Consider the following 19190-nt stretch of genomic DNA (forward strand, 5'->3'; position numbering starts at 1 on the left):
AACTGGTATATTTTGTGATCTGTCAAAGGCATTTGACTGTGTAAATCACAATATCCTTTTAAGTAAACTAGAATATTATAGCGTAACAGGAAATGCTGCAAAATGGTTCAAATCTTATATCTCTGGCAGGAAACAAAGGGTGTTATTAGGAAAGAGACATGTATCAAGCTATCAGGCATCATTCAACTGGGAACTAATTACATGTGGGGTCCCACAAGGTTCCATTTTGGGGCCCTTACTTTTTCTTGTGTATATCAATGACCTTTCATCAGTAACATTACCAGATGCCAAGTATGTTTTGTTTGCCGATGATACAAATATTGCAATAAATAGCAAATCAAGTGTAGTCTTAGAAAGATCAGCCAATAAAATATTTGTGGACATTAATCACTGGTTCCTAGCCAATTCTTTGTCACTAAACTTTGAAAAAACACACTACATGCAGTTCACAACTTGTAAGGGGTGTCCCAAGAGTATATGTCTAACATACGATGACAAGAAGATAGAAGAAGAGGACAGTGTTAAATTCTTGGGACTACAGCTTGATAATAAATTCAACTGGGAGGAGCACACCACAGAACTGCTGAAGCGTCTTAACAAATCTCTGTTTGCAATGCGAATTTTGTTAGACATAGGAGATATAAAAATGAAAAAGCTGGCATACTATGCTTACTTTCATTCCATAATGTCATATGGGATTATTTTTTGGGGTAATTCATCAAGCCAAGCTAAAGTTTTCTGGGCACAAAAACGTGCAGTAAGAATTATATGTGGTGTGAACTCAAGAACATCCTGCAGAAGCCTGTTTAGGGAACTAGGGATACTAACTACAGCTTCCCAATATATTTATTCCTTAATGAAATTTGTCATTAAAAATATATCACTTTTTCAAACCAACAGCTCAATTCATGGAATCAATACTAGAAATAAGAATAATCTTCACAAGGATTTAAAGTCACTTAGTCTTGTACAAAAAGGTGTGCATTATTCAGGAACACACATTTTCAATAACTTGCCAGCAGCCATAAAAAGCTTAACAACCAATGAAATTCAGTTTAAGAGAAGCCTAAAGGATTTATTGGTGGCCAACTCCTTCTACTCCATTGATGAATTTCTTAGTAAAACCAACTGATTTGTATATAAGTACAACATAACTTCTGCACAATTTCAGTGCAGTAATGTGTTCACTGAAAATTTGTGTGTGTGTGTGTGTGTGTGTGTGTGTGTGTGTGTGTGTGTGTATAATCTAACTTCTGCACCATTTCAGTGCAGTAATGTGTTTATTGTAAATAAGTATTACAGTAGTTGTATTACATGTTTATTACCTTATAAATAAATAAAAAACTTTTTTATTTTAAATTCAGTGCATTAGTATTTGTAAAATGACTCTTAGTGTTCATTAAAAAATGACGATCATTCCACTTGGGACCTGTGGAATGGTACATTAGCTTATTTGTTTTAGTTGTAAATATTTGTCATGTATTGTTGTTTTTCTGACATGTTCCACATCCTGGAGGACCTCCTCACTACGGATCAATTGGAATGAAAGTAAATCTAATCTAATCTAATCTAATCTAAAAGGAAGAATGGAAGCAGGAGAGTCTCAAAGTGATGTGGCCTGACGGCTTAACCTGAATTGTACTGTCGTTGCTCGGATGAGGCGACAGTTTAGAGAGACCAAAACTGTATACAGGACAGGGTCGAACACGTGTAACGTCAGAAAGGGTGGACTGTTATTTGGCTGTAAGGGCACAATGTTACTGCCTTAATACTGCACTGATATTGGCATCTGACCTCGCAGCATCCACTGGAAACGTTGTAGTGAGGCAAACGGCGTACAGGAGGCTTCGGCAGAGTGGTCTTTATTGTTGGAGGCCTGCTGTCTGTTTACTCTGGCATGTCTTCACAGAAGGGAACGTGTAAGGTGGAGCCGTCAACATGCCACCTGGATGGTCGAAGAGTGGCCAATGTCCCTTTCGGGTCCGGAGAGTGATCAATTCTCGATCGATCTGCACCTGGTGGAAACATGGGAGACGATTTCAGCACCCGAACATTGTCGGAATGGACCGATATTGAGGGGTGTGAGCAGGGATATGTTGATCACCCTAACACCTCTTCGTGAAATTGTACGGGTGAATCAGAAAGATTTGACTGCTGTCAGGTACTGTGAGGAAATCTCAGGATCGCAGATGACGCTGTTGTTTATCGACTAATAAAGTCATCAGAAGATCAAAACAAACTACCAAACAATTTAGAAAAGATATCTGAATGGTGCAAAAATTGGCAGTTGACCCTAAATAACGAAAAGTGTGACGTCATCCACACGAGTGCTAAAAGGAACTCGTTAAACTTAGGCCACATGATAAATCAGTCAAACTTAAAATCCGTAAATTCAACTAAATACCTATTTCATTGGCAGGACACTTAGAAAATGTAACAGACCTACTAAGGAGACTGCCTACACTATGCTCGTCCGCCCTCTTTTCGCATACTGCAGTGCGGTGTGCGATCCTTACCAGATAGGACTGACGGAGTACATCGAAAAAGTTCAAAGAAGGGCAGCACGTTTTGTATTGTTGCGAAATATGGGAGAGAGTGTCACAGAAATGGTACAGGATTTGGGCTGGACATCATTAAGAGAAAGGCATTTTTTCTTTTTTTTTGCGACAGAATCTTCTCACGAAATTCCAATCACCAACTTTCCCTTCCAAATGCGAAAATATTTTGACACCGACCTACATAAACAGGAATGATCACCACAATAAAATAAGGGAAATCAGAGCTCGTACAGAAAGATATAGGTGTCCATTCTTTCCACACACTATACGAGATTGGAATAATAGAGAATTGTGAAGGTGGTTCGATGAACCCTCTGCCAGGCACTTAAATGTGATTTGCAGAGCATCCATGTAGATGTAGATGTAGATCTCATGCACGGTTGCTGTGAGGTGCTGTGGGCCCAGACTTCGTACTAATTGAGACAATGCTCAACCTCGTAAGCGCATGGGTGATAGATGTTTTTCTGGAAACAGAACATATTACACACACAGTGTGGCCTACTGACTCTCCCGATTTGAATCCTACAGAGTATGTCTGGGATGCACTAGGGAGACGGGTTGCAGCACGTCAGCATCCACTAACCACTGTCTAAGACTTGTGAGCAGCTCTGCAGGAAGAATGGGCGTTATTGCCCCAACATGAGATTGACGATATCATTCACAGCGTGCCCTGTAGTCGTCAGGACTGTACGCTGCCAGAGACGGCCACATCCCGTACTGGGCACATTAACCAGCTGTGTGTGCAAATCCGTTAAGTTGGATAAAAATGAACATTTTTGTCTACCATTACGCATGTTGCAGTTGATTATGTTCTGTGTTCTTTACAATGCTTCTACTTTACTATCACCTGTTTATACTGTTTCACAGCAAATTAAATGCAACTTTGGACAATTATGATTTGTTGCTTTAATTTTGGAGCCACTGTAGCAACTCACAGAAATTTGACATCATTATAATTTACACGATGTAACATAACAGTGCACAAGCAACAGAAATGTATCTTGTATTACGATATGACTGGAAATTTATTACACTTTCTTGCTATTTTTGACAGCAAATAACTGAATGAAACAGCATTCCTCTCATTTACACACACACACACACACACACACACACACACACAGCCAAAGTCCACAGAGAGTCCTAGTAACCTGGATGGGTTGTAGCTGATCTACACTCATGTTCATAAATCAAGGATACTGGTGACACATGGTGAAACAACGCTCTGGTGCGCGGTTTGCTGGTTTAAATCACCTCGGGGTATGACCGTGCGGTGCATTTGACCTGCGGTCATCGCACGGTGGCGCTGGCAGCAGTCCACATACGCAGAGGTGTGTTGCTGCACGTCAGAGTACGGTGCAGCTAGAAGTGTGCAGACATTTTCAGATGTGCTAATGGTGACTGTGTGTGGCAAATGGCTCAAAAAACACATATTCATGATGTTATCAGGGGTACAATACTAAGGCAACTGGAGGCTGGTCAAACACAGCAGGTCGTAGCACGGGCCCTCTGTGTGCCACAAAGTGTGATCTCGAGATTATGGCAACGATTCCAGCAGACAGGAAACGTGTCCAGGCGCTACAGTACGGGACGTCCACAGTGTACAACACCACAAGAAGACCGATATCTCACCATCAGTGCCCGCAGACGGCCACGGAGTACTGCAGGTAGCCTCGCTCGGGACCTTACCGCAGCCACTTGTACAGTTGTCTCCAGACACACAGTCTACAGACGACTGAACAGACACGGTTTATTCGCCCGGAGACCTGCAAGGTGCATACCACTGATCTCTGGTCACAGGAGAGCCCGTAAAGCCTGGTGTCAAGAACACAGTACATGGTCATAGGAACAGTGGTCTGAGGTTACTTTCAAGGTCGGGTCCAGCTATAGCCTGAATGTATGAAGGTCGTGGTTTGATGGTGTGGGGTGGGATTATGATTGGTGCACCTACACTCATGCATGACTTCGACAGAGGAACTGTAACAGGTCAGGTGTATCGGGACGTCATTTTGCACCAGTATGTCCACCTTTTCAGGGGTGCAGTGGGTCCCACCTTCCTCCTGATGGATGACAACGCACGGCCCCACTGAGCTGCCATCGTGGAGGAGTACCTTGAACAGGAGATATCAGGCGAATGGAGTGGCCTGCCTGTTCTCCAGACCTAAACCCCATCGAGCACGTCTGGGATGCTCTCGGTCGACGTATCGCTGCTCGTCTTCAAACCCCTACGACACTTCAGGAGCTCGGACAGGCACTGGTGCAAGAATGGGAGGCTATACCCCAGCAGCTGCTTGACCACCTGATCCAGAGTATGCCAACCCATTGTGCAGCCTGTGTATGTGTACATGGTGATCATATCCCGTATTAATGCGCAGGAAACTGGCGTTTTGTAGCACGTGTATTTCGGGATGGTTTTCTCAACTTATCGCCAATACTGTGGACTAACAGATCTGTGTCGTATGTGTTCCCTATGTCCCTATGCTCTTAGCCCCAGTTCTATGTAGTGCCACGTTGTGTGGCACCACATTCTGCAGTTACCCTTAATTTATGAGCACGAGTGTATAAAGGAGGCCGTAGATAGGAGACTTATGCTACCCATTTTGAGTACTGCTTAAGTATCTGGGATCCCAACCAGGTCAGATAAAACGAAGGCATCGAAGCAGTCCTGAGACATTCTACTAGATTTGTTGCCAGTAGACTCGACTGACACGTGAGTACTATGGAGAGGCTTAGTGAATTCAAACAGGATTCCATGGAGGGAAGACAATGTTCTTTTCACAGAACACTTTTGAGAAAATTTAGAGAACTGGCATCTGAAAGTAATTGCAGTGCAATTCTGCAGTCGCCAACATACAGTTTGGGGAATTGTGGATTAGCAGTTTCAAGACACCTGAGACAGCTTCAAGATGGAGAGTACAAAGAAAATCTCAATGGTTTATTTCCTTTCCAAATCCACAGATACTTACAATTCTGGTTTTAAAAAATCCGGCCAAATAGTTAATTAAACTCTGCTCATAGCAGCAGAGGGTAGGGGTGGAATGGACCTGATAACCCAAAATGTCTACACAATCCTTGGCAATAATGTGAGCTTGCATGGGACCCCACAGAACACCCTGACACAGCTGCCTAAATCACCAACCAAACCCCGCCATGTTTCTCTCTTAGGATATAAACTTGGCCAGACATTAAAAACAACATGAAACAAAACTCATCCAGCCAAATGACTTTCTTCCATTGCTTCAAAGCCCAGGTTTTACGGCTTCGGCACTATGAAACTTCCTGTCAGATTAAAACTGTGTGTTGGACCGAGACTCGAACTCGGGACCTTTGACTTTGGCGGGCAAGTGTGGGGCGTGAGTCGTGCTTGGGTAGCTCAGATGGTAGAGCACTTATCCACGAAAGGCAAAGGTCCCGAGTTAGAGTCTCGGTCCGGCACACAGTTTTAATCTGCCAGGAAGTTTCATATCAGCGCACACTTTGCTGCAGAGTGAAAATCTCATTCTGGAAACATCCCCCAGGCTGTGGCTAAGCCATGTACCTGCAATATCCTTTCTTCCAGGAGTGCTAGTTCTGCAAGATTCACAGGAGAGCTTCTGTGAAATTTGGAAGGTAGGAGACGAGATACTGGCAGAAGTAAAGCTGTGAGGATGGGGCGTGAGTCATGCTTGGGTAGCTCAGATGGTAGAGCAAAGGTCCCGAAAGGCAAAGGTCCCGAGTTAGAGTCTCAGTCCCGCACACAGTTTTAATCTCCCAGGAAATTTCTTATCAGCGCACACTCCGCTGCAGAGCAAAAATCTCATTCGGCACTATGTTTCCCTATTATGAGAATTTGCATCACTGATGTGTCATTTTGGAATTCCAGTTCACCTTGCTATTCATGGAGCTCCCATCATGTTGTTTTCGTACTGACAGGATTTGTGAGTGTGAAATTAAGTTCTGCGATGACTTTTGTAGCTGCGGGCCATCCACTTTTCATCACAACCCCCTTCAGTGTCTGTCCATCACAATAACACACACTTTCGTCCACATTTTGACTAGCAGATTATCTTTTTCTGCTTTCCCAGTATACGATATAAATCTTCAATATGATGCCTCCTGGAAACACCAAGCACTTCGGCTACCTCGCTTATGGGATGACCTGGCATACGAACACCGACAATTTTCCCACGATCAAATTCACTTAGCTCAGACATAAAGCTCTCACAACGACATAAAAGATTGTTCTGACCGTGACTGACATTTGCAACATATTGATGACTTGTTCGTTTAAGTCAAACACGGCTGTGCAACCTGCAGGCTTGGCTAGCAACTGCATTAATGTTGAAACATCTGTTTCTCATGGTATTTCGACAACATTATGGAAAGGATAGATTGCTACTCACCATATAGTGGAGATGCTGTGTCACAGATAGGCATAACAATAAGACTTTCAAACAAGTTAGCTTTGGGCCATAAAAGCCTTCACCAGAATCAGAAAACACACACACACACACACACACACACAGTCTGGCCTCGGCAGCCAGAGACTGTGGTCACGTGTGTGAGAGTTGCGTCCGCGTGTGTGTGTTTTCTAATTTCTCTTTGGCTGAAAGCTAACTTGTTTGACCGTCCTTTTTGTCGTTGTGCCTATCTCCAACTCAGTGTCTATGCTATATGGTGATAGTAATCTTGCCTTTTCATAATATTGGCATTTCTGTCCAATCCCTGTATCTAGCTTTGCACTGACCTGAAGATAGGGGAATTAGTTTATTGAGCATACCTTCAGTTCTTGTCCCCTTAAGGTGTCTTGGGTTGAAGTAAATTAAGTATTTCTTTGGCAAAAACAAGCAGTGCAAACATGGTGTAAAATAGGTAACTGCAGGTTCTGCAGTATATATTCGTATTATTTGAGTCATTCTGCTCCCTCTATTTAATCTGTAATACTGTTGTTGTTGTTGTGGTCTTCAGTCCTGAGACTGGTTTGATGCAGCTCTCCATGCTAATCTATCCTGTGCAAGTTTCTTCATATCAAAGTACCTACTGCAACATACATCCTTCTGAATCTGCTAAGTGTAATTATCTCATGGTCTCCCTCTACAATTTTTACCTTCCACACTGCCCTCCAGTACTAAATTGGTGATCCCTTGATGCCTCAGAATACGTCCCACAAACCGATACCTTCTTCTAGTCAAGTTGTGCCACAAACTCCTCTTCTCCCCAATTCTCTTCAATACCTCCTCATTAGTTATGTGATCTACCCATCTAATCTTCAGCATTCTTCTGTAGCACCACATTTCGAAAGCTTCTATTCTCTTCCTGTCCAAACTATTTATGGTCCACGTTTCACTTCCATACATGGCTACACTCCATACAAATACTTTCTGAAACGGCTTCCTGACACTTAAATCTATACTCGATGTTAACAAATTTCTCTTCTCCAGAAATGCTTTCCTTGCCATTGCCAGTCTACATTTTATATCCTCTCTACTTTGACCATCATCAGTTATTTTGTCTCATTTCATAATCTAATTCCCTCAGCATCACCCGACGTAATTCGACTACATTCCATTATCCTTGTTTTGCTTTTGTTGATGTTCATCTTATATCCTCCTTTCAAGACACTGTCCATTCTGTTCAGCTGCTCTTCCAAGTCCTTTGCTGTCTCTGATAGAATTACAATATCATCGGCAAACCTCTAAGTTTTTATTTCTTCTCCGTAGATTTTAATATCTACTCCGAATTTTTCTTTTGTTTCCTTTAATGCTTGCTCAATATACAGATTGAATAACACCGGGGATAGGCCACAACCCTGTCTCACTGCCTTCCCAACCACTGCTTCCCTTTCATACCCCTCGACTCTTATTATAACTGCCATCTGGTTTCTGTACAAATTGTAAATAGCCTTTCGCTCCCTGTATTTTACCCCAGCCCTATTCAGAATTTCGATGAGAGTATTCCAATCAACATCGTCAAAAGCTTTCGCTAAGTCTACAAATTATTTGCCATTAATAAAAAATATCAGCCTTAGGTATACTGTAATTGACAGAGTCACAATTTTCATACAGAATGGGGTTCAGGTTGAAGTTATGTACTCCAAACATTTAATACTTAACTCATGAAGTGTAGATCACACCAGAATTTTCTAGGTTGCTCTCGTAGGTCAGCTATGGTGGAATAGTTTTTATACATCACCTACACTCTTTTAATCACCAACCCTACAAATTATTATTGTCAGTTGCGTTATCGCCCTATTTGATTGTTGCTGACATGTGCTGTTGACATGTGGTGAGGTCTCCTAAACTGCATCTTGTGAACTACACACCTGTTTTCGTCAGTTCAGTACAAAATGTGTTCGCTAGAATGTGACAATTTTACGCACTCTAAGTTCGATGAAATTTTTAGTCAGTGGATGGAGAATGATGTGAAGGACATAGAACAAGAAGTAGATAAAGAATATAATGATTTTTCAAATTCCAGTGATCAGAATTCTGCTAGCAGACAAGAGGCTTCACGACAATGGTGATGAGGAAATTTCTGTTTCTCCAACAAAATACAGGGTTATTACAAATGATTGAAGCGATTTCACAGCTCTACAATAACTTTATTATTTGAGATATTTTCACAATGCTTTGCGCACACATACAAAAACTCAAAACGTTTTTTTAGGCATTCACAAATGTTCGATATGTGCCCCTTTAGTGATTCGGCAGACATCAAGCCGATAATCAAGTTCCTCCCACACTCGGCGCAGCATGTCCCCATCAATGAGTTCGAAAGCATCGTCGATGCGAGCTCGCAGTTCTGGCACGTTTCTTGGTAGAGGAGGTTTAAACACTGAATCTTTCACATAACCCCACAGAAAGAAATCGCACGGGGTTAAGTCGGGAGAGCGTGGAGGCCGTGACACGGATTGCTGATCGTGATCTCCACCACGACCGATCCATCAGTTTTCCAATCTCCTGTTTAAGAAATGCCGAACATCATGATGGAAGTGCGGTGGAGCACCATCCCGTTGAAAGATGAAGTCGGCGCTGTCGGTCTCCAGTTGTGGCACGAGCCAATTTTCCAGCATGGCCAGATACACATGTCCTGTAACGTTTTCTTCGCAGAAGAAAAAGGGGCCGTAAACTTTAAACTGTGAGATTGCACAAAACACGTTAACTTTTGGTGAATTGCGAATTGCTGGAGTTAGCAGTTGGTGGATCTTTGTTGAACTTCGTCCTGAAGTGTCGTTGCACTGTTATGACTGACTGATGTGAGTGCATTTCAAGCACGACATACGCCTTCTCGGCTCCTGTCGCCATTTTGTCTCACTGCACTCTCGAGCGCTCTGGCGGCAGAAACCTGAAGTGCGGCTTCAGCCGAACTAAACTTTATGAGTTTCTCTATTTATCTGTAGTGTGTCGTGACAATATGTCAATGAATGGAGCTACAGTGAATTTATGAAATCACTTCAATCATCTGTAATAGCCCTGTAGTTGTAACCATAAATATTACATAACATAAATTAAATTTTCAAATGATTTACAGCTTAAAACTTGGTGTAAAGATAGGGATCTCAGAGACCACACCTCAGGGTATACATTACAGTAAAGTCACCTCGTGAGTTAAGGGTTAACAAACTCCCATCAAACAGAAAGCAAAAAATTGGGAATCTATACCAATTAAAAGAGAATTATTAACATACTTCATTCCCACTCATTCCACCAGTAATCTTATTAATCTCACTTGAGAATTGAAGATTCTGATTTGTTGCACGCATAGTAACAGGCGTCTACTCTTATGGGGACCAGGTGCTTATTGCTAGTTGATGAATATCAATACAGATATGTAAATACTGAGCATGCAGCTGTTAACTGCAACTGGAGAAACAGCAGCCAACCTCCTTTCCCACGTCCATTCTAAAGTTGTAGCTTTCCTAGTCATTTGTTTATGTTAAATCTAGCAGACACAGTTATAGCTGTTTTATGAGAGTTTATTACCAAGCATTCTTGAACATATTCTGCTCTTTGTCCACATTGCAGAATGCAATGAATTAATTAAAGAAAACCAAAGAATAGAAAAAAAAGTAGATCATCGGACATTAATAGCAACATCATGTTGCTGTAGTTATCCATCATAGTTGCCGAGTCCATCTCCCTAAAAACACTTCGTAACTGATGTTTTATCATCAGCAACAAAAACCATTAAGGTGTAAATATAGTTGGAAGTGAGTTTCGGAATTCCATGATCCTCAAAAAGGCTTCTGTGAGATTACTATTTCATGCGATATCACAAATTGTTGCAAATAGCTTTACTGTTCACAAGGTGTCTGGTTATCAACTTTACACAATATTTTTAGCACACACTTCCATAGATGAATACTTCTTTTGCACTAAACTGCATTGTTCCAGAAAATTATGCCCCAGGACAGTATTAAGTGAATGTGTTCCATCAGTCCTCTTTGCAAGTTGTAACACAGCAGACTAGGAAACAAGAAGTTATCGATGCTGGGACTAATGAACATCCCGATTCACAGGTGGTACGTGGAACACATACTTTGTACATAACTGCTAATGTGACAATTTTTGATTGCACTTGAATACCAGTTTGTAATTACCTTCACCTTGTATACAGCTTTCAAATTATCCCTATTTTACATAAATTTAGCTTCACAGAAATTTCCAGAATGTTGGTTTGGCCCCAGGTCCTGAAATCACATTCCCAAATTTGCTTACGCTGGAGCTGTCAAATGTATAATGCTCATTACTAATTTAAGATTCAGACCTAATGCTAGTATTAAGAATTATCCAATAATTAAAAAGTAAATGAATATCTTACTTAAATTATTTGTTAACAAAATGTAACCAATGAAATTTTGCACAAAGACATACATAACGACATTTACAATTATGTAAAGAGAATTTTCATTTGTTGTAGAATATTTTTCAATATTTACATTTATGTAAAATTGTTTAATTGTAGGTTTAATCATATTTAAGCACCAACAATTCTTTAAAATCATGTCAATTACTGTAAAATATATTTCGGAATAAAATTCAGTTGTCAGTTACACAATTACTTTTATTACATGTTGCTGGGCTCAACAGATTATTCTGTCATCTTCAGAGCATAATATTGGTTTAGCTTATGTCAATGTTTTCTATGCAGAAGCATAATGAAATTACAACTCAAAAAAGTATACATACTGTATGTAAAACTGTAAACACAGATCGATAACTTACAGTAAATGGATCATATTTATGTACATAGTCAAGCTGTTTTGCCGGCATAAGTATGTATATAAATGTGTATCATTTACCGTAAATTATCAATCTGTGTGTCCAATTATCACATACAATACAAACATTATTGGACTTGACATGTTGTTATGCTTACATGAAGAATATACTGACATCTGCTAAACCAATATTATGCACTGAAGATGGCAGATTAATCTGTTGAAACCGGTGAAGCGAAATAAAACAACTGTGCAATTTACAAGTGAATTTTATTCTTAAATATATACTGCAATTGATGAGAAAATAACAGCCACGATTAAAATCACTGGTTAGACACACACGCGCACGCACACATAGCAAGGTGATTCAGCTGCCACTATCAATTGGGTTTATGCAACCTTCAATGTCTTCAAAAACTACATGAGCTTCTCATAGTCCCTCACTTGCTATGTGCAAACAATTAGTCCTACAGAGAAAATGAACAAGACCTTTTTGTAGAAAATTTAACATAGTTAAATTTTGTACTGGGATACTTTTTCACTGGCAGCCACGGTTTTCAAGTCATACATGAAAAATGCCTTCAAAGGTAATTTTTGTACTTTTTTTTATTATATAATTCGAAAACTATGGCCTCCAGCAAAAACATATCCCAATACAAAATTCAACTACATTACGTTCTCTACAAAAAGGTCTTGTTCATTTTTTGCATGCCAAACAATGGAAACTCCAATAAGGAATATCAACAATGTAGGAAAAGACAGATTGCTATTGACCATAAAGAAGACACGTCAAGTTGCCAACAGAAACACGTGAGTGTCTTAATTGTGCCTGTGTGCAACTTGACATGTCTTCTTTAAGTGGTCAAGGGAGTCTATGATGAGTGTTAAACCAGTCTGAAACCATGTGCTAGTACTAGTCTGATGGTGCAAAGTTTTGTCATATTTTGCTCCACATGGAAAGAATACACAAAACACAAAATGGAGATATTTATCAGGTTATTATGGTATGTTACAAAAGGAACAGCCAGACAGAAATGAATTATGCTTCCTGAAGATAAGTGTCCACTTAAAAACTGATTTAGTTGCATGTTAAAATTCGATGTTTTTGCCTCTTGATTTACATTGGCAATATGCTCCAAGCAAATCATCTGCAGTGTTTTATAAGTTCACACTATGTTAGTGACTTTTCATAAGCCAGTGAACGGTAATGTGACAATGTCAACACAGTGAAAGAATGATTGAAGCAGAAGAAATGGATTAAAATTTGTGCTGCGGCTGGAACTCGAACCCGGGTCTTCTTCCTTGCTAGGCAGAAATGCTAACCATTACACCACCACAGCACTACGGTTAACATTACTGCACGGACTACCTAAGTTGAGTGCCCTCCCCAACACAAACTTTCAATTCATATCTTCTGCTTGTTTTCCCTTACATTGTCACTACTGCCAGGGCTCTCCGGCATTGGAAAGCACCCCAGCATTGGACGTAATAGATTATCTTATAGATCTTATAATTATATTTTTCCCTGAGACATTTAAGTGTCTTCTTTATCTGCAATAATGACTGAAGCAGAAGAAATGGATTAAAATTTGTGCTGTGGTCGGGACTCAAAACCAGGTCGTCTTGCTCGCTGGGCAGAAATGCTAACCGTTACACCACCACAGCACTATCGTTAACATTGCTGCACGAACCACTTAAGTTGAGTGCCCTCCCAAACACAAACTTTCAGTTCATATCTTCTGCTTATTTTCCCTTACATTGTCACTGCTGCCAGGTCTCTCCAGCATTGGAATAGCATCCCAGTTCGAGTCCCAGACGCGTCACAAATTTTAATCCATTTCTTCTACTTCAATCATTATTGCAGATAAAGAAGAGACTTAAATGTCTCAGGGAAAAATATAATTATAACAGTGAAAGAAGTTCATAATTGCTGAACTGGCAGAACTGAGCCTTTTGTTTACCTGATAACAATTCTGATTAATTGTCACAACCCAATGTGACTCAAAAAATTAAAACAGAAACAAAACAAAAAGAGGAGGAAAACAAAGTCTCCCTCGTATACCTGCACTACAGCTAACTGCTCGGAGATTCCACTGCAGCCCACTCTAGCACCCGGCACCCACACACTCCCTTCACAATCACAAGATGCTCAACTGCTATCTGCCGCCATTACTGATGTCTTATCAGCACCTTTTATGCCACTCCTTTAATAGCACTGTCTCAGAACCTGTTTGTGTAACAAAAGAACAAATGCAGCTCAGCAGCCACTCTCATATGCGTGTTCTGCCACGGAAAACTACTCATAATGGGTGATTCGGTACTTCCGACGTACTAGTTCACAGTAAATAAAATTACAGTCATATCAAAATGTCCTTTATCAAATGCTACCAGTCGTAACAAAGCAGGTGGATTCCCCCCCCCCCTCCCCCCCCCCCCAATTATTTTTTTTTTCTTCCAGGAAAAATTTTTATTTTTTGCCAAATATCTTCGAGATTATTACTTACGTGGTTAGTGCACAGTACCTGAAATCTTGACTATTAACTCAGGGCTTAGTCAACCTTGTTAGCCGTTAAATTCTTTTGATTAACTGGTATTCGCAAATGTGATTAGTTTACCTAAAAATGGTGCTAATTACAAATACCAGTGATATAAAACTTCATTATCATTGTTCCTATTTAAACATATACATAAATCTAAATCTACATCTACATTTACATTTACATCTACACTCTGCAAACCACCATGAGGTGCAGGGCAGAGAGTATGTCCTACTATACCAGTTGCGTGTAACATTGGCACGGTTTCAAATAGTGCAGTTCATGACATAAGTTCATGGCTTGCAGAAAATAAACTAATGTTAAATCACAGTAAGACTCAGTTTTTACAGTTTATAACACACAATTCAACAAAACTTGATGTTTTAATTTCACAGAATGGGCATATGATTAGTGAAACTGAACAGTTCAAATTTTTGTGTGTTCAGATAGTAAACTGCCGTGGAAAGCCCACGTTCAGGGTCCACTATGTTTATTTTCATTCACTTATGTAATATGGTATTATATTTTGGGGAAGCTCTTCCCATTCTTAAAGGATACTTTTGGCTCAGAAACAGGCGGTTCGGGTAATAAAGGGTATAAGTTCACGAACCTCTTGTCGACCCCTGTTCACAAGTCTGGGTATACAGTAGAGCGTCGATTATCCGAACGTCGATCAACTGAACGACCGCTTAACCGAACTGTGTACTCGCTCGCACCTGTTACTCTCCATCATCCCCCTCACTCCCAAACCAAGTTTCCCACAGTAGTTGCCGCACTGGGCCACCGCTGGCGGAACATTGCTTCACAAGGTGCTGCTGACCGGCCGAGCCGCCAGTCGCTGTGTTTCAATAATCGGCACACTTCTGTCGGCTCGGCACTGGCAGTAGAAGTAGCGGCAGTATCAAAGCTGTTCACAGCAACAGCTGCGCCAGCTTTGAGTTGAGATGTGCCGCTCCGCGCAGTTTGAAGGATTGCGCGCCCCCGAGAAGGACTTCTCACTGTGCAAACAGTCACCTCCTGTTCTCTGTTACGTCCACTTGTGTGCTGCTGCGTGAAGAAGTGAACTTGACGATACAAAATGCTTAAACGTAAACGTGTTGTCCTTTCTGTGAGGGACAAGTACGAATTATTAAAAGGTTAGAAGAAGGTGAATCTGCAACCACTTTATCCAATAAGTACAAGGTGGGGAAGTCGACAATTACGGATATAAAAAAACAAAAGACGAGCATAGCAAATTTTATAGCTATGCTCGATTCTACTGATGGATCAACAAGCCGTAAAACTGTGAAGCTCGCCACTAACAAAGATCTAGATGATGCTGTTTACAAGTGGTTTACACAAAAGGGATCGGAAGGAGAACCTATCTCAGGTCCCATTTGATTATCCGAACAAACCAGTTTTCCGAACACCCACGTCCCCCAATTACTTCGGATAATCGACGCTCTACTGTATTGACACTGGCCTCACAATATATTTATATCTTACTGGATTTCTTGTTAACAATATTAGATTATTCCCAAGAATAAGCAGCTTTCACTCAGTTAATACTCATCAGAAATCAAACCTTAATTTTGATCGGACTTGCTTAACTCTTGTGCAGAGAGGTGTGCAGTACACTGCTGCATTCATTTTCAATAAGCTACCACTAGAATTCAAAAATCTTAGCAGCAATCCACACACTTTCAAATCGAAATTGCAGAGTTTCCTCGTGGGTCACTCCTCCTTTTCTGTTGAGGAGTTCCTCGAAAAATTAAACTGATTCTTGTTGTATTGTTGATTGAGCTTAATTGATCTTATGGCTTGACTTTTCTTGGGTTCGTAAACATTTTATTTTTATCTATTATTACTTTTATGTTGTAATTTCATGTACTGACACATTCCAGAACCTTTGATCTCAATTTGGTCCTAAGGAACTTGACATGTCATTTAAAAAATAAATAAATTAGGGCGTCTTCCTGTTCCATTGATGTATGAAGCACAGGAAGAATGTTTGTTTGGGAAGAATGTTTGTTTGAACGCTTCTGTGCATGCAGTAATTATTCTAGTCTTATCCTCACGATCCCTATGTGAGTGACATGTAGGGGATTGTAGTATATCCCTTGAGGAATCATTTAAGGGGAGCCAGAGGTGCCTATGCTGCCCATGTTAAAATCACTAAGTTTGAGGAACATTTATGAATAAACTACCAAATAGAAAAATTTGAATTTTTTTACATATAGAGTGGTTTAGTATTCCAGTTATGACAGAGGGATTTTGAAGTATCTTTTCTAGTTTCCTTCCAATTTTTTTTTTATTAATGACCCAAATCTTTTTTACAAATAATTGCTTTATAATTAAACTGAAATGAAACTACTGAACATATTGCCAAATGGCTGTGTTACAATGTACGTTTGACCACTAGGAGTGCTGTATAAAAATTTCATCTCACTAGCTTGAGTGGATTTTGAGAAAATGTTCCTTATATTCGAAAAATTCTAATTTACGGGAAATGGCTATCAAAGTTTCTCAATACATTCCTGCACTGTAGGATGGATTGTCAGGGTCTTCTTCTTCATCCTCCCAAAGCCTCCTCTTCTGTCTTCTTTTCTGGCCTGTTGTTCCATCATACTTCGTATGCCTTTCTCTTCTTTCTGCTCCTCTTATCCTTTCTCTGTCAATATTTCTTAGTGCTCGTACAGTGTTCGCCCCAGCTGTAAATCCTAATGCCTTCAGAACTTAACACTTCACACTGTTCCCTTGGTTGTAGGTTGCTATTGCATCATAAGTGCCAAAGTGCAGTGTTTTGATGCTTACAAACACCCTTTTAGGAATCACTTTCCAAATCAAATTGTTTACGCTCTCATTAGGATTCTGCGTCTTTCCGTGTAGACATTTGTGTAACAATTCTGGCTGTGCTAAGTCATGAAAAATTGGTTTTATTGCATTTATCACAGCTGCTGGCAAACCATGTTTGTCATCATAGTCCTTTTTTGCATTATATTTGCACCAGGAATCTTTTGGGCACAGGCTGTGTTGAGGGTATTCATTGGAAGAGGCAGTATGAAGGAACAATGCCCACACTGCTTTTCGCATGTCACTAACATTACTAGTATTTTGCCTTATAGCATAGCCATAGTATCTCTGTAGACGTTCAATCACCTCATCAGTAAGCCTGCCTCTCCCTCCTATTGTCTTTCCATCACTGAGCTTACTCGAACCCAAAGTTTGTTTGAGCCTTCGAAGCTGTGCACCCATAGGCTTTTGCACATGCTCGATGCATTCCAACTTGTCAACTACAAATTCATTTCCATATGATTTCAGTTCCTCTATAGTCTTGAAACCTTTGGAGTCACCATCCCCAAGGTTGTATTTGCTAGAAGATGTCACAGGGCTATGGCCGGCCACGTGTTGCTTAGCAGAAGAACGCACTGTTTCAGTAATTGTAGTATTGCAACTTGGTATTAGTGTTAATTTTCTTTTCCCTATGTTTTTCCTCTTCTTATATACACGGTTACTAAAACATGGCATCGTAACCAGAACAATGCTTTACACAAGAAGTATAATACTACCAACAAAAGGCGCAACACTGAACTAATTGGAAATGGTAAACAGCAAAGAGACGATGTTCCGCGCTCTTAGCGCTTCATTTGTCACAGAAAACAATGTAGCCAACCCTTGCACACTCGCTGTATGCGTAACATAAAGCGCTGTATGTGTAACAGGCCGAGAAAATCGCAAGCAGTTCGCCAGGAAGTCACGAGAGGGTGTTAGATGCATTCAGCGGCCGCCCATTTCCTCTGCAGGCGTGGGGGAAAATGGTAATAACTCCACTTCTAGGGTGAGTAGAACAATAATTCAAAGTTTACATTAAAGAGGAATGTTCCAATTAATTTTCGGTAGCAAAAAAAAAAAAAAAAAATCGGTAATTTTTTGGATTTGACCACCTCCGGCTCCCCTTAAAGCCGGTTCTTGAAACTTTGTTAATCGACTTTCTCGGGAGTGTTCAAGAGTCTACCAGCTCAGTTCCTACAGCATCTCTGTGATACTCTCCCACAGATTTAACAAATCTGTGACCATTCGTGCTGGTCTTCTCTGCATACATTCAATATCACAGTCCTATACGATACGGATCCCGCACACTTGAGCAATATTCTAGAACTGGTTGAGCGAGTGATTTGTAAGCAAATCTCTTGTGTGGACTGATTGCACTTTCCCACTATTCTAGCAATAAATGTTTTACCCATGACTGAACCTATGTGATCATTCCATTTCATATCCCTACAAGGTGTTACACACAGGTATTTGTATGAGTAACCCAGTCCAACAGTGACTCATTGATATTATAGTTATAGCATACCACGTTTTAGTTTTGTGAAGTGCAAAATTTTACATTTCTGAACATTTACAGCACGTTGCCACTCTGCACCACGCTGAAATCTTATCAATATCTGACTGAATATTTATGCAGCTTCTCTGAGATAGTATATCATTACAGATAACTGCATCATCTGCCAAAAACCTGATTTTACTATTAATATTGTCTGCAAGATCATCAATATACAGCACGAACAGCAAGGGTCCCAGTACCCTTCCCTGGGGCACACCCAGAGTTACTTCTACAGAGTAGGTATGACGATGACTCTCCATCCGAGATAACATTCTGTGTCCTGTGAACCAAAAAGTCCTCAATCCAGTCACAAACTTCACTTGATACTACATATGATCATAATTTTGACAATAAGCATTGGTGCAGTACTGAGTCAAATGTTCTTCGGTAACCAAATAATTGAAGAATCTGTGCAGCTAGTGCTGGAAATATATTAGCAACTCTTGCAATCAGCTTAGTTCCAGAGTAATTAGCATTACTACCAAAAATGTTGTTACTGAGGTAAGATCACAGGTTTTGGCAAAATAGAC

At 40.4% G+C, this 19190-nt stretch overlaps 1 protein-coding gene across 6 annotated transcripts in view; it reads right to left on the bottom strand.

Annotated features, from left to right (window-relative positions):
* The window catches only part of LOC126108568 (histone acetyltransferase KAT2A), a 432376-nt gene that overhangs the window by 388061 nt on the left and 25125 nt on the right, over window positions 1-19190 (bottom strand). For 2 of the 6 annotated variants that reach the window (XM_049913859.1, XM_049913855.1), the window contains exon 2: window positions 13820-13984. The exons of the other annotated variants lie outside the window; for them this stretch is intronic. The gene's annotated coding sequence lies outside the window, so the exon portion shown is untranslated. The remainder of the gene's footprint in view (window positions 1-13819; window positions 13985-19190) is intronic. 6 annotated transcript variants of the gene reach the window in all.

This window comes from Schistocerca cancellata, chromosome 11 (genome assembly GCF_023864275.1).
Source record: "Schistocerca cancellata isolate TAMUIC-IGC-003103 chromosome 11, iqSchCanc2.1, whole genome shotgun sequence".
Classification (NCBI taxonomy): Eukaryota; Metazoa; Arthropoda; class Insecta; order Orthoptera; family Acrididae; genus Schistocerca; species Schistocerca cancellata.